This window comes from Trichomycterus rosablanca, chromosome 1, assembly GCF_030014385.1.
Source record: "Trichomycterus rosablanca isolate fTriRos1 chromosome 1, fTriRos1.hap1, whole genome shotgun sequence".
Lineage (NCBI taxonomy): Eukaryota > Metazoa > Chordata > Actinopteri > Siluriformes > Trichomycteridae > Trichomycterus > Trichomycterus rosablanca.
Genome location: NC_085988.1, coordinates 29,535,734 through 29,552,957, shown reverse-complemented (window position 1 = coordinate 29,552,957; position 17,224 = coordinate 29,535,734).

The following is a 17,224-nucleotide window of genomic DNA, read 5'->3' as shown; positions in this document are numbered from 1 at the left end:
AATGATGGCAAGCCGTCCTGGCCCAGATGCAGCAAAACAGGCCCAAACCATGATGCTACCACCACCATGTTTCACAAATGGGATAAGGTTCTTATGCTGGAATGCAGTGTTTTCCTTTCTTCAAACATAATGCTTTTCATTTAAACCAAAAAGTTCTATTTTGGTCTCATCCGTCCACAAAACATTCTTCCAGTAGCCTTCTGGCTTGTCCACGTGATCTGTAGCAAACTGCAGACGAGCAGCAATGTTCTTTTTTGGAGAGCAGTGGCTTTCTCCTTGCAACCCTGCCATGCACACCATTGTTGTTCAGTGTTCTCCTGATGGTGGACTCATGAACATTAGCCAATGTGAGAGAGGCCTTCAGTTGCTTAGAAGTTACCCTGGGGTCCTTTGTGACCTCGCCGACTATCACACACCTTGCTCTTAGAGTGATCTTTGTTGGTCGACCACTCCTGGGGAGGGTAACAATGGTCTTGAATTTCCTCCATTTGTACACAATCTGTCTGACTGTGGATTGGTGGAGTCCAAACTCTTTAGAGATGGTTTTGTAACCTTTTCCAGCCTGATGAGCATCAACAACTCTTTTTCTGAGGTCCTCAGAAATCTCCTTTGTGCGTGACATGATACACTTTCACAAATGTGTGTTGTGAAGAGCAGACTTTGATAGATCCCTGTTTTTTAAATAAAACAGGGTGCCCACTCACACCTGATTGCCGTCCCATTGATTGAAAACACCTGACTCTAATTTCACCTTCAAATTAACTGCGAATCCTAGAGGTTCACATACTTTTGCCACTCACAAATATGTAATATTGGCTCATTTTCCTCAATAAATAAATGACCAAGTACAATTTTTTTGTCTCATTTGTTTAACTGGGTTCTCTTTATCTACTTTTAGGACTTATGGGAAAATCTGATGATGTTTTAGGTCATATTTATGCAGAAATATAGAAAATTCTAAAGGGTTCACAAACTTTCAAGCACCACTGTAAGTAAAAAAATGAATACTTGAAATCCCAATCAGGGTGTGTCCCAGATGCTTTTATACCATTGCATCTTTAAGAGCTGCACACCTCATGTCAACACCTTGATGGTGATACCAATGTGTGAATATCCTTGCACATGATCTTTACAGCTCTTTGTGGTCTTGCTCTTGTGCTCCTTGTGACCTCCCCACCTTTATTAACATTCATGGTAAAGACATGCTCAACAGACCACAGCTTACCATATTACACATCAAATGCATCGATCTAATACTGAGTTTCAGCACATTCTCAGGGTATTTTCCTTCCTGAAACACTGGGATTGCCTTAGATCAGTATTCATTTACTTTTCCCCATTCATTTTAAGTATTGCCATGAACAAGTTATGTTAAATCACACAATATGGTTTGCAAATCATACCCACACAACCAGAGAGTTGACTTTGTGTATCAGCACTCACAAGGATCTGTGTTTTTTTAATCAATCAAAAATTAAAAGAACAGCACTGATGAATTCCTATCACACACATTTGATTCGATGCTTTCATATGTGGCTCCCGTCCCCTGCAACTTCCAAACATCATTCACAGACTTTAAAATCCTGCTATGTATTGTCTAAAATTATCTGATGGTAGAATGAATTCTGAGATTAAAATGATTATTAATCTGTTTTAAAGTTACCTGGGTTAAACCCTGTGAGGTTCTGAGACTACCTGGAAAAAATCCACACTGAAACCGGGTAACATATCAAATTTCACAGATGCTTAATCAGAGGTAAGAATTAAATCCAAGTCCCAAGGATACTGGAGCTGTGCAGCACCAACAAGAAGAAGCATTTTTTGTGGATAAGCACAGACCAATTAAGGATTAGACACTGGCACTGGAAACAGGGTTAACCAAGGCTATAGGTAGATATAATAATAAGTTTTGTATTTTTATGTAAATTGGTGTGATTAACACATCAAGCTTATTAATACAGAAATGCCACACACATCATGACCTGATATAACATTTTCTGATGTGTACAAATGTGACTGAAGCATTAGAGGCCATTTGATGTCTATTTTGCACGATAGTTTTTGTTAGACTTGGAAGTTTATTTTGCTTAATTTATAAAATGTAGTGTTAGTGATATGTATTCGTCTTTTAGTATGAAAAAAGCTTGCCAGACTATGTCCAGATTCATAATGGAATGGATTCATAATGGAACGAATCAATTTAATGTCATGTCACTATGCTGTCATCACTTCGTCAATGGTTGAAGGCACAGATGGGTCAGCTTTCTTCACTGCCCTCTGTCTTATGTCACTTAAAGCAGACTAACCCCTGATAAAGCAATCCATGTTGTGATGTTGTCAAAGTCCAGACTTAAAGCCCATTGAAAATCTGTGGAGAGATCTGAAAATGCCAGTTTACAGATGCGTGCCATTCAGGCTGATGGAGCTTGAGAGAATCTGCCAGGTAAATACAGATAAACTGCCCAAATTTGTATTCACACAAATATGTATGCCCCCCCAACAAGTGTGCAGTCTTTGATTGCTTCTTTTCAGAGGCAGAGTCTTACAGAGAGAAGTACTACATGTGGAGAGTGACGCATTGCCATCTGTGATCAGCCATCCCCTGTGCAGAAGCTTTGACTGTCAGCAGAGGTTGTAATCGTCCCAGAATCAAGAAACCCTCTTTCAGCAATTGTTCCTCCCCCTACAGACACTCAGCCAATCGTGTCTGTGTGGGCGCCTGGCCAGCTGATAGCAGAGCTAAGGTTCAAATTTGAGATCTCAGCATTGGTGGGCTAATGTGTTTTTACTGCTGAGCCATCCAAGCAACCGGAATGCATTTTGCTTTGTTTGTCGATAAAAAAAACCTTTACCACTGGTTTAAGCCTGCCAAGCCTTTATTTTCTGAATGTAGACAGACAAACTCGGTGTCCCGGAGTGAGCATACATGCAGAGCCAATGACAGGACAGAGCACGCTCCTGTGGAAAGAGCCACAGGGAAGAAAGAAGGAGGAGGGATAGCAGTTGGTAGAACTGATAGATAGGGAGGGTGGGGGTGAATAGCGGGGAGCCACTGTCAAATATCTGAGATTCCAGCATATGGTCTGTCCGCTTACAGTGACCTACTGGTGTGACTTACCTGAGGTTCCCCTTCCTGCAGTAAATATGGGGGCATAAATTAAAGCTGGCACTAACTGATCTGTCTGAACGAGAGTGAACTTTATATGCATCATAGGGAGCTAAAACCTCCTACAGCTAAAATCATCTCTGAAAGTTTAAAATGCATTAAGGACAGTTAAAGACCTCCTGAAGTTTAGAGTATCTAAAACTATGGACAGCTAAAGACCCCCTTAAGGGAGGGGTATCCTTTAGACAGCTCTGTTTGCATCTTGGGCAGCTAGATTACCTATAGGTAAAGATATCTTACAGAAAGCTTTACATGCACTCAGTCCCCATCATGGTCACACTGTCAAGAGTGTAAACTTTTACACTTGCTTATGCATAAAGTCCAAGCATGTGATAAAGATGTACAAACCTTAAATAAAAATGGAAAAATGGGTAAAGAAACTATATTGGATGTCAATGACTTTGTTTATTATGAACAAATGTATAACTTGCATGCTTTGATGAAGAAATGTCTAAAGAAATCTATTCAATTTTTTAAAAACTATTTATGCATTAAAGGGTTAAACAAAAAAAAAAATCAAATTCATATAAAAGCATTTGTTTTTATTATTGAAAGCAAATTAACTTCTATTTTATTATATTTCCCTGCACACAGGACACAAAATAAAAAACTCAGCTTACTAGGATGCATTTCTTATGATACCATTGTCACAACAGTGCTTCTCAAAAGCAAAAAAAGTCTTGATTTGTTTGCCACCGAATAAACACACAAACAGATACCCACACATGCACTGTCAAATGATATACACGGGCAACAGAACACACACGTTGTTTATGGTAGCGCTCACTGACGGCTAATGACAGTGTTCAAGACGTGCATGATCTAGCAGAATTGAAGCAATAAAGCCACTACATCAACACACACACAGACACACACACACATAAACGGCCACACATGCAAACACGTTATTCCAGCAAATAGATGCAGTAACCCAGCAATAGTCCCTACACTGAGAGGCAAAACAAACACACATTTATTCAAACAAATTGTAAAAGTTGCCAACAATGCATCTATTGCTATTAGACAAGCAAGCTTATCCAGACAGTAGCTGTGAAAGCTGTAAGTGGAGACTCACCTTGCACGCTGCTTGGTCACTCCAAGTTCCTAAGTGCATGCGTGCGCAAGTGTTGCCTTCGTTCTCTTTTCTAACCGACTTCTCTCATCCACAACTCATCGTGTGGCTCCTGTTACGCTCCAGTGCTGAGAGAGGAAGGGATGGGGGAGTAGGGGGTGTAAGAAAAGGAAGTCCAGAATCAGGTTTAAAAACCAAAAAGTAAGAAAAATGCACTTTAAAGTTTCCAAGAATGATTTATACCCTTGTTCCTTTTTTTCTACAGCACCATCTTTTGACAAGAAATATCCATACTGTTTATGAAGCCACAGCTTGCAGCGCCTCTCCCTACCTTCTACTCAACACTTTCTCTCTTTAGTTAATTGCCTTTCCTGCAACCTCCTACCTTCACTCCTCTTTTTCTTTGTCCCCACCTCCCTCTCACTCGCTCTTATCTAAAACTCTCTCTCTCTACCTCTCTCGGTCTCTCTTCAGCTCTCGGTCGCTGGAGTGCACCTGCATGAGGCACACACACCTGTCTGGATATTATTAAAGGAGCTGATGACTCCCAGAAGAGCTGCTGAAATTCTCTTCCTCTTTCACACTCACTTCTGATGTCAACAGCTCATTAGCATAATGCAAAAGCTCCCCAAATTTTCACTTCACCGTCAGTAGTCATATTCTTAGACTTAGTTCTATTTTTCTTTACTTTAACTCTTTTCCAACACGTTCACTTCTGTGTTTAAGAATTTACACTGTTTGCATTGTGTACTCCTGACTTTAGATATTAGAAGTGGGTAGAAACATTACTTAAATGTATACAACCCAACATGTATTTATTAAGTAAACTTATTTTAATTACAACTAAATTATGGATCTAAAGCACTTTCCAAAAACAGTGAACAAAATATGGTGGACTGGGTGCCTGTACATCACAGGACATCACACATTTAATTAAGAGTGGAGAAATGGCATGAGGCAAAACAAGTATTACACAAGTATCTAGAGCTGTGCAGCATATATACTAGTCTGCTGACACTAATTGGAGTTCATTTTAATTTTTACTTGAATAAAAGACAACAAGTACCTCTACCTACTGTTACATTTATTTGGAATGTAACAAAGAGTATCGGTAATAAATAGGAAGTAATCTGGGATTTGTCATGTGTTTGAAAGTAGTCCTAAGTGCATGGTGGATAAATGAATCTAACATATTAAAATGACAACATGCCTTTCTAGACTAAGGAAAGCATCATACTACTACATTAACAGTTTAGGTGATGCAAGTACAGGGATATGCCTTTGTAAATATGAGTACTACCTGTGTCATATAATGCATGGCAGTGTACAAGTTTACATCATTTTTATCTTAACACTAAATGTTTTGGTGTCAGCGGAAACAGTATAAAGCAATATATTCATGTGTAATCTTTTGCCTTTACTTTACTTTTAACCTAGGAATAGGAAGTAATTTGGGATCTCAGCATGTCTGCGAGATATCTCACAATGGATGTCAGCTCATCATCTGAAACTTAATCCCAGCAAGACAGAGCTGCTACTTATTCCTGGTGATCAATCTCCAACCCAGGACCTAGTCATCTCTCTTGATGACCCCCATATCAGACCATCTGATAATGTAAGAAACTGTGGTGTTGTCCTGGATAACCAACTGACCTTCTCTTCTCATGTAGCCAACATGACAAGATCATGCTGGTTCCTCCTCTACAACTTCAAAAAGATTTGGCTATTTTTCTCAATGGAAGTCACTCAGATTCTTGTCCAGTCACTTGTAATCTTATGATAGGACTACTGCAACTCCCTCCTGGCAGGTGCTCCTATGTCCACTACTAAACCCTTGCAACTCATTTAAAATGCAGCTGCTCGCCTGGTTTTTAACCAACCTAACCAACAAAACACTGCCACATTACCCTACTGCTACGTTCACTGGCTTCCTGTAGCTGCACGCATTCAGTTTAAAACACTAATGCTTGCCTACAAAGCCAAAAATGGACCGACCTCAAGCTACCTAGGTCTAATAAAGATCTAATAAAACCCCACTCTGTACCACACTACATCCGAGCCACTAGTCTTGCTCGACTCCACCCAGAACCCAAGGAAGACAAGCATCAAGGCTGTGGTGGAACGAGCTTCCCTTGTCTGTCCGAACATCTCAGTCTCTTGCTGTCTTCAAAAAACAATTAAAAACCCACCTCTTTACTAAGCACTTAAGCTGACGTACTTACTTACTAATGCTTTTATTTATTTCTTGCAAAAAATTATTTAAAAAATGGGTTCTAACAGGGTTTTAGCAGATTTATATTCTTGAACTGTTGTCTGCTTAAACTAGAGTAAGGTAATGTCTGCTATGGAAGCACTTCTGTAAGTCGCTCTGGATAAGAGCGTCTGCTAAATGCCATAAAATGTAAATGTAAAATAATCCTAACAGTCATTTGCATTTACATAAAATCAATGGAATGTTTCTAAAATCTATAATAAATAAAATAAATACAAAAAAACAATCAAACTAATTCAACCAAATCTGTTAAACATTATGTTAAATTGATTACCATATACAGTATTTGATGTATCTACATTGCTGTGCTGCAACATTTTAAATCTTTATTTTGTATGACAGTTTATAGAAACAGTCTTGTCCATATAATAAAAGTCCTCCAAAACAAATATAACTAAATACAGTGTATCACAAAAGTGAGTACACCCCTCACATTTCTGCAAATATTTCATTATATCTTTTCATGGGACAACACTATAGAAATAAAACTTTGATATAACTTAGAGTAGTCAGTGTACAGCTTGTATAGCAGTGTAGATTTACTGTCTTCTGAAAATAACTCAACACACAGCCATTAATGTCTAAATGGCTGGCAACATAAGTGAGTACACCCCACAGTGAACATGTCCAAATTGTGCCCAAAGTGTCAATATTTTGTGTGACCACCATTATTATCCAGCACTGCCTTAACCCTCCTGGGCATGGAATTCACCAGAGCTGCACAGGTTGCTACTGGAATCCTCTTCCACTCCTCCATGATGACATCACGGAGCTGGTGGATGTTAGACACCTTGAACTCCTCCACCTTCCACTTGAGGATGCGCCACAGGTGCTCAATTGGGTTTAGTCCATCACCTTTACCTTCAGCTTCCTCAGCAAGGCAGTTGTCATCTTGGAGGTTGTGTTTGGGGTCGTTATCGTGTTGGAAAACTGCCATGAGGCCCAGTTTTCGAAGGGAGGGGATCATGCTCTGTTTTAGAATGTCACAGTACATGTTGGAATTCATGTTTCCCTCAATGAACCACAGCTCCCCAGTGCCAGCAACACTCATGCAGCCCAAGACCATGATGCTACCACCACCATGCTTGACTGTAGGCAAGATACAGTTGTCTTGGTACTTCTCACCAGGGCGCCGCCACACATGCTGGACACCATCTGAGCCAAACAAGTTTATCTTGGTCTCGTCAGACCACAGGGCATTCCAGTAATCCATGTTCTTGGACTGCTTGTCTTCAGCAAACTGTTTGCGGGCTTTCTTGTGCGTCAGCTTCCTTCTGGGATGACGACCATGCAGACCGAGTTGATGCAGTGTGCGGCGTATGGTCTGAGCACTGACAGGCTGACCTCCCACGTCTTCAACCTCTGCAGCAATGCTGGCAGCACTCATGTGTCTATTTTTTAAAGCCAACCTCTGGATATGACGCCGAACACGTGGACTCAACTTCTTTGGTCGACCCTGGCGAAGCCTGTTCCGAGTGGAACCTGTCCTGGAAAACCGCTGTATGACCTTGGCCACCATGCTGTAGCTCAGATTCAGGGTGTTAGCAATCTTCTTATAGCCCAGGCCATCTTTGTGGAGAGCAACAATTCTATTTCTCACATCCTCAGAGAGTTCTTTGCCATGAGGTGCCATGTTGAATATCCAGTGGCCAGTATGAGAGAATTGTACCCAAAACACCAAATTTAACAGCCCTGCTCCCCATTTACACCTGGGACCTTGACACATGACACCAGGGAGGGACAACGACACATTTGGGCACAATTTTGACATGTTCACTGTGGGGTGTACTCACTTATGTTGCCAGCTATTTAGACATTAATGGCTGTGTGTTGAGTTATTTTCAGAAGACAGTAAATCTACACTGCTATACAAGCTGTACACTGACTACTCTAAGTTATATCCAAGTTTCATGTCTATAGTGTTGTCCCATGAAAAGATATAATGAAATATTTGCAGAAATGTGAGGGGTGTACTCACTTTTGTGATACACTGTAACTCTAGAGAATTTTGGCAGGCTTGGGGCAGTTTTTTTTACCATGAGAAAGTTTACGGCCTTGACACTTTACTTCCAAAATGTGTGGAATGCAGGTCAGTGATTGGTTCTCATTCACATCCAATAAAGTCATCTCTTACTGACTTTTCCCATCAAAGTATGACCTTAGCCTAAAGGAAGACAACTGATTCTAGGAATCTCCATGCAGACAAGAAAACTGGGTTGTACATTTGACAGTATTGCAGAACTCCTGGGGAAAAGTGACCTGTTAGGTTGACCTAGAACTAGTAGCTCTAAACCATAGTGTAAAAAGAACTAAATTCCTAGTCTAAAACACAGGTAAAATATCTGTAACACGTGCTAAGGGTAACAACATCCACTAGTGTAGTCCAGTGTTAATTTAGCTTCTTAAAATGTGTGGATTTTTTATGTCTGTCATAAAAACCCTTTTGATGTTCCTGGGGAATCCCTTAATAAATAGTGTCTGTAGTCTGAAAACTACAGTTTCTGACAGTAAAACAGACTATGGCTTTATTATTTCTATTAATAACTTTTATGGTTATTCCTAGATTTCTTTTACATCCAATAAGCCAAACCCTGTACTTGACTTTTTCATCGGACTATTATTTAAAAAGAACTATTGTATATACAGTGTATTTAGAAAATATTCAGATCCCTTGACTTTTTTGAACACTTTATTGGGTTTATTTTTTACTGTGTTTGACTGAAGCAAGTAGGTGAATCTTGCCCAGGGTGTGATATATGCTAGAGATGGCCCACCAAGTCAACATGTTCAAGATTCACAAACTTTCATACATAAATTAGCCCTTCCTCTGAAAAACACTTTGCAAAAGAACCCCATACAACAAACAGACCATGTCGCTTTAAGCTTATAAACAATCTGATTGTATAACTTTAGGAAATCTAAAGCAGCAGTTACCTGCCAGATAAAATCTTTACGATCCAAAAACCACAGCTAACTGCTAAATGTGGACAAAGTAGCAGTTTCAGACAAAAAAAAAAAACATGACTTAGATCTTACAAACAAACCAGCAGATGCTGTGCCAATGTATGGTCAAGACCTCGAAATTCGACCTGCACGACCATGTTTCTGCACTGCAGGAGTCCATTAGCTTAGTCCCAGACTAAATGTGCATCTTTCCTTGTATTAAAAAAATAATAAAAAGCAGTGTTATATCTGCTTTTTCTTCTCTGCCTTGTCTTCTTCCAGTCACACAACAAACTAATCATGCAAAACTAACCAAGAATGTAAATAGAGCCTGTGAGAGAGTTTTGATTATAAAAGGAATGGTGATCTTGGCCAAATGGCCAGTGACCCTGCAATGTGTTGCACACAGAAACTCCTATTAACAGCACTACAAAGACTCCCATATTTAACATTATCTTTACATTAATGTAACTAGCTGCAAAGTCATTATTTTTATTAAGGATGATAGTCTTTTGATGCTGGCATTTTATCTGGAACAGTTGTTCTTGCACTGAACAAAATATTTCAGTGATAACACAGTGTCTTACATCATCCCATACATTCTGGATATGTTCAGGCCTGTTTATTACGAGGGATCTTCAAAACGTTTCAGCACTTTTATTTTTCATTGGAAACAGTGAGGATGGGAGGAGTAGTAATTGGTCGTGTCTGAGAGACTGAGAGAGAGCTTATGGTCCGGATTTATGCCATCTGATTTACAGCATTTTGGACCACTCAAAAAAGCTTTAAGAGGAAGAAGATTTTCATGTGATGATATTTTCAGGCCTGTTTATTACAAGGGATCTTCAAAAAGTTTCCACACTTTTATTTTTCATTGGAAACAGTGAGGGCGGTAGGAGTAGTAATTGATCGTGTCTGAGAGACAGAGAGAGAGCTTATGGTCCAGCTTCATGCTATCTGATTTCCACCTTTTTGGACCGCTCAAAGAAGCTTTAAGGGGAAGACGATTTTCATGTGATGATGATGTGAAAGCAGCGGTGCATCAGTGGCTACATGCTCAACCAAAAAAAATTTTGCTGATGGCATTAAAAAGTTGGTATGGCCCTGGGAAAAATGCATCAAAAGGTGACTATGTAGAACAGTAATGTAATCTGTTTTTAAATTCTTAATAGATAGAGTTTTTAAAGAACCTTCATATATTGCATGTTTGTTTCTCTGTACACGTAAATGTGGTACTTTAGTAAAAGCAATGGCATGCAGTAGCTACCAGTGGAAATGGTTATACACAATTACATAAACACAACATTGTTTTCATTACTAAAATGTGTCATTTTGTTCAAAACTGTTTTACAAATCCACAGTGTTTAATCAAAGCATTACTTACACTGTAGTTACATAGTAACTTACATTCATTACTTAATACCAAATCATTTTTTGTCACTGTACTTCACACCTAAATCTATAAAGACCATTGATGCTCCAGTCATACTTGACAAATGAAAAACAAAGTGCCTGGGTAGCATATAATTCTCTAGAGAGGTTGCTTAAGATCCTTAAAAATTATGGTTTAACTTTTAGTTGATGAATGACATGAGAGGCCCTAAGGACAAGAAAAGCACAGTTTTGCTTTAGTTCACACCATATATATTGGGGTAAAAGGCAGCAATCTCAGGAAACTGGGTTTTCGCTCTAAGAGGTGAAGATCCTGTTGAGTAAGCCAAGTCAATTCATTCAACTCCAAACTTACAATGATACATGAATTAATGTACTTCTATACACACAAAAAACAACAAAAGGTTAAAAAACACAAAGAGAAAACTGTCTCTACATTTTTTTTAAATTTCTTTTCACAGCTGCATACCCAAATCTTGAGACTTTCCACTCAGTTTATGCATGATATAAAAGTAATGTTTTATTGTTAACTTCCAAGTTAACTTTTTGTTTACTTATTTGTTTTATGATAAAATCTCAGATAGTGCCCTTTGCCAATACAAATGCCAATACATTTTCAGAGTGTGATCTGCAAAAGCAGGTGGCTTTGTGGCTTAGTGGGTAGCACTGTCGCCTCACAGCAACAAGGTCCTGGGTTCGATCCCCAGGTGGAGTGGTCCGGGTCCTTTCTGTGTGGAGTTTGCATGTTCTGCTCGTGTCTGTGTGGGTTTCTTCCAGGAGCTCCAGTTTCCTTCCACAGTCCAAATACATGCAAGTGCCATTTTTCCTAATGCCAATACATTTTTAGAGTGTGATCCACAAAAGCAGTTTCATTTCATTTTCATCAAATGTTAAATTTCTATACTCTCCTTTGGGATTGGAAACGAGATCGATCTATCCGTCTGTCTGTCTGTCTGTCTATCTTTTAAATACACAGACATAGCCAATCATGTCTGTGTACATACTCATGCATCACACAGACACAGTTTGCTGTGTCTGAGGGAGAAAGGTTGACTATGTTTCTCACTGCTGCTGATAGCATGAGATGCCCCAAGGAGGGCTGGGGAATTTACAGAGATGCATCACATGTGTCTCTGTAAACAATACAGCTCTCAGTGAGTCTCCGCCACTGGCCGGTAAAAAGAAGTTGCTGGTGATTGCACATGTGTTGAAGAGGGGCTGAAGCTCTCTTTGGTCAGGGCAGGCAAGGATTTCACAATCAGGGAAATTTGAAACGACTACCTTGGAAGATAATGAGGGAAACTGCAATCAATCAATTAATAAAAACAGTGGATAGTTACAATGGAGTCCTTTTTTCTATAAAGGATAGTGATTAATTTAACAAAACTCTTATGTACAAACCCATTGTTTATATATTGCTATTTAGAATCTACTACATTCATTCAAAGCACTTCTGAATCTAATACACTAGTTTAAGGCTGTAGTATGTGGTGATTTGAGACCCAGCTAATGAGATCATGCTTTGCCATTGAAATGACCTCTCCATGCTACTACACAGACACAGAAAAATACACAAAGTCGCTCCAATGGTACCAAGACTTTATACTAATTTGACATACCCTTTGTTATAGATGTGTGTGCAGTTTTAGACCACAGCCCTATTCCTGCTAATAAGTTTGTCTCAGCACAAATTTTAGACTAGTAAAAGTGCAACTAAGCACAAAAAAATGTTGTATACCAATTTTTATGGACCAGCAACTGTAGCTCATTCATTGTATGAGGGATCTTCAAAAAGTTTCTGCACTTTTATATTTTCATTGGAAATGATGAGGGTGGGAGGAGTAGTAACTGATCGTGTCTGAGAGACTGAGAGAGAGCTTACAGTCCGGATTTGGCGCCATCTAATTTTCACCTTTTTGGACCGCTCAAAGAAGCTTTAAGGGGAAGACGATTTTCATGTGATGATGATGTGACAGCAGCGGTGCATCAGTGGCTACACGCTCAACCAAAAACATTTTGTTGATGGCATTAAAAAGTTGGTATGGCCCTGGGAAAAATGCATCTGAAGGTGACTATGTAGAAAAGTGATGTAATTTGTTTTTGAAATTCTTAATAAATAGAGTTTAAAAAAGTGTGGAAACTTTTTGAAGAACCCTTGTATATAATTATCTTAATGCCTAATTAATGCAGGTCTAGGCCATGAAACAGTTTAGCAGCTAAGGCCACTGGCCATGATGAGATTAATTTCACCTAAATACAGAAATACAATAAAAGTGTGGCCTTGTTTCTAATTAGCCAAATTAAAAATCATTTGGTGTCACTTTTGTTGAAGGGAAAAAGAACCTCTTTTGTAGTTAACAGTTAAAAAAATGTAGTCACGACTGAAGTAGATCTAATTAGGTCTTTTGCCAGCATGATATTGTACACATAAGGTAATGTGGTTTGGTGCTTCAGATAAGATCATGTTTACTGTGCTAATAATTGGCAGACACTTATGAATCATAGCAGTGTGCATATACTTTTAATACACTGGGTCCTGCTAAAGACTTATCAGATGTTTCATCTTGCCCCAAACTATTTCTGATGTAATGAAGACCCGTGGTATAGTTACAATGAGCTTAAAATTATTGCAACATGAATCCCAGAATTCCTTCTGTCATTCATCGAAGTAATATATGCTTAATGCTGTTGTAACAATGATATCTACAGTTCGTCACTGAGATTTCCTTCATGTCCAGTAAGCTGTAGTTTATACTGATACATACAAAGCTGTACAAGTCTGCTCTATCAAAAATCATGTGAATAGCTGAAGGCAGCATAAAATGTAAAATATACTTTTAACAGGTCTATTATCTGGCATAAAAGAACACCCTAAAGTCCTTATGGACCTTGTTTTGTGCATGGGGCAAAGTCATTTCACAAATCATATAATCATAATAATTTATTTAATCAGTTTGATTACACCTGTTGGCAATGGGTGTGAAACTCCTGAACTCAATAGTAAGGAGGAATGTCAGCATACTTTTGGCACACAGACAAAGTATTACACTTATTATTAACCAACCAAACTATTTACATTTAAAACAAAACAATGACATGGTTGACGTAATGTCTTAAGCCGCATACAGTGGGTTGATAAACAGGTGAACATATGATCCATTATTGGGTAAAATGAACTGCAGAGAGGGTTCTTACATGTGGCACTGTTTCTAATCACACCTGTTTCTTTTTTATTTGCTCCTGGCTACAAGCAGGCCAGTCCTGACAAGTAATCATAGAACACTGTATTGCATTGATACCTGTCTGCTTTGGGATGTATGCCCAGGATTCCTCTTTTTTAATGTTATTGCTTGTCAAACATGGTTGCCATTTTAGTGCCAAAATATGCAAGGCAGAACCAACAAATCAAACATGTTTGGAAATTGGTCTTGAACTTTCCAGAACATCTACATACTTTATTTAACAGTATAACTATTTGTGTACATGAATAAAAAATTAAAGTGTTTGTACCATCCAACAAGTACAACACATTATAGTTACAGTGCTTCTGTTAAAGTAGCTCATGTTGGGATTTAATAATTAAAGCACCTGTCTATTACTTAAACTAGTGCTTGTAATGTTTTCAAATTTGGATAATGTTTCAAGTTAGGGTACAGGTAATGATGTGAGTATTGAGGCAGTGTTATAGAGAAATAGACAAAGAGCTACCTAGAATTGTTTTGTTAAACAAAATTAAATCCATGTTTTTGAGCTATGTTCTACTATTGAAGTAGCCACCTTTTGCAGATATAGCAGCTGAATACACTCAACACATTCTTTCTCTGGTACAAATTAAACATTTTTTATAAATATATTCCCTGCAAGTTTTCCTGTAAATATCTTCCTCTTCTGTCCTATTCATCCCAAATAAGTTGTAGCCTAGTGGTTAAGGTATTGAACTAGTAATCAAAAGGTTGATGGTTCAAGCCTCATCACTGCCAGGCTGCTTCTGTTGGGCCCTTGAGCAAGGCCTTTAATCCTCAACTGCTCAGATTGTATTCTGTCACAGTACTGCAAATCGCTTTGGATAAAGGTGTCTGCTAAATGCTGAAAATGTCAAATAAATGTCTAAATAAACTCAAAGGGGGTTCAAGTTTGGAGAATGTGCTAACCATTTCATGATATAAAGCCTTCATACTGTGCTTGTCCTTTAAGATAGCTGTGAATGCTTTGCTGTCAAAATTCCTGACTCTGGATCCAAGAGCCCCAGATGATCAAGAGCCCCAGTCCATCACATATCCTCCTGCATATTTGACAGTTGGTAAAATACACCAAATTTTCATCGTGATGAACTGAAAATGTCAAATTTATTTATTGATTCATAAATTCTTCTTCCAGTCAGCAGTGATCTACCTGTGGTGCTGCATGGCTCAAGCAAGCTTCTTTAGTATTATCTTAGCAATGACTTTCATACTGCCACTTAGCCTGTCAAACCTGCAGTCTTCTCTTTACATATGAAACTTAGAATTGCTTACTGTTACTCTTAGAAACTTTTCTTACGATACTGTCTTAGCTTTTGGTCTACCAAACTTCTTCCTGTCAGAGTTTTCCCTAGTTTATAAGTGACTTTGGATAATGTAGGAAACTTCCCTTCCTAAAACATTGGCGTTCTTTACATTTCTCTATAGAAAAGACCTACACATTTAAGAGTCTCTTCTTGCCTCCCTTCACTGTCAGTTTTCTAACCATGAAAATATTTCTTGCATTGCAGTATTGTCAAAGCACAAAGTACTATTGCTGCAGAACCTTTGTGTGTTTTCAGTTTATTCACTGGACTGGAACTGCTTAAAAATCTACAAAAAAATGAAAAACTTTGTCTTAAAACGTTTGACCAGTAGTACAGTTATGTTAAAATATGAGACATAATTACTAGGTTGGTTAATAAAAGGTTACAGAGTAATAATAATTAACTATTGCCTAGTAATTTTGGTCCTAATTCCTGACCCACCCTTTTAGATGTGCTGTATTCAATCCTAACCAGGATCTTCTCAAGTAAAACTTGACACACTTTTAAAATAATGGTTACAAATCATAATTGCAACAAACATAATTTCAAATCAAAACAAATATGAAAACAGCCAGCCAGATTTGCCATCAATTATGGTGTTGTCATGGTGATGGTGAACGCTGGTGCATTTGGCTGCCGCTACCGTTGCCGTATTTTATTTTATTTTAATCGTAATTTTCTTTCATTTTCATCTTTTCGCACACTCCTGTGGTCACTAGCCATTCGTGCATTTTCGGGTCGTTAGAGTTACGCTGGTGTGTTTGGATGCCGCTTCTCCCCCAGTGAAACGGTTTGAACGAAAACATTGCACGAAACATTTTACTGGATTTTATGCATTGGATTTGGGATCTTTTTTACTGTGCTTGTGTTGCTGATGCTTCTATGATGTGGAGCGGTGTATCCGGAGCAGTGAGAGTTAGCGGATAACTCCTTTCTCTGTCAATGTGGATTGTTTTGAATTGCTCCTTTGGCTGCTGGAATTGGATGGCTTGGAGTCTCTGCAACTTTTCTGGTCTAGACAATGTCTGCGATCTCATCATGACGATGGAGTGCTCTTTCAGTGAACTCTATGCTCTGGGACATTCACGGTATAAACCTCCAACATCTTTACTGCACCACCGCGACCTTGGTATTTTGCAAAGGCCTAAATATTCCCACCGAGCCTCAGTTCTGACTTTTGTTTACCAACAGCATGCTAACAGCAACATTCCCTCACTCTGGTCACTGCAACGCCATGAGGTTGTCAAGGTGATGCTAGGTTCCTCCCACCAGAAGTACGGAAATCTCATCTGCAGCAGTGTTCAAAACCCTCAAAACATCTTTTCCAGCTGACTCAGAACTGTGCCACATGTTTGGTGTTTCCTATGTTTGTAAATGTGTATTTTATTTATTTTTGCTTAGTAAATGTGTATTTTATTTATTTTGCTTAGCTTTTCTATATTTTTATTGTACAGTGTCCTTGGGTGTCATGAAAGGCGCTTTTCAAATAAAATTTTTATTTATTATTTATTATTTAATTACAAATTATTGTGCATTTTGAGAATAAAAGCTCTGACTTGGTCAACAAGTTGCATAACAATCTGAACATGGGTCGAAATGAAGATAGTATTGTCTGTTAAGGGGCTATACATGTGCTAGATATCAAAAACATATGACCCAAAAATAACCAGTTTACACAGCACTGACCACAATGTATAGTAAAATGGATAGTAAAATTTGTATGTCAATCATCTTACAGATTAATTTGGGATGTGGGCCGAAAAAAAAAGAGTCTTTCTGGCCTCCAATCATGTATGGATTGAGGAAACAGTATCTGCTTCCATTTAGAGAGAA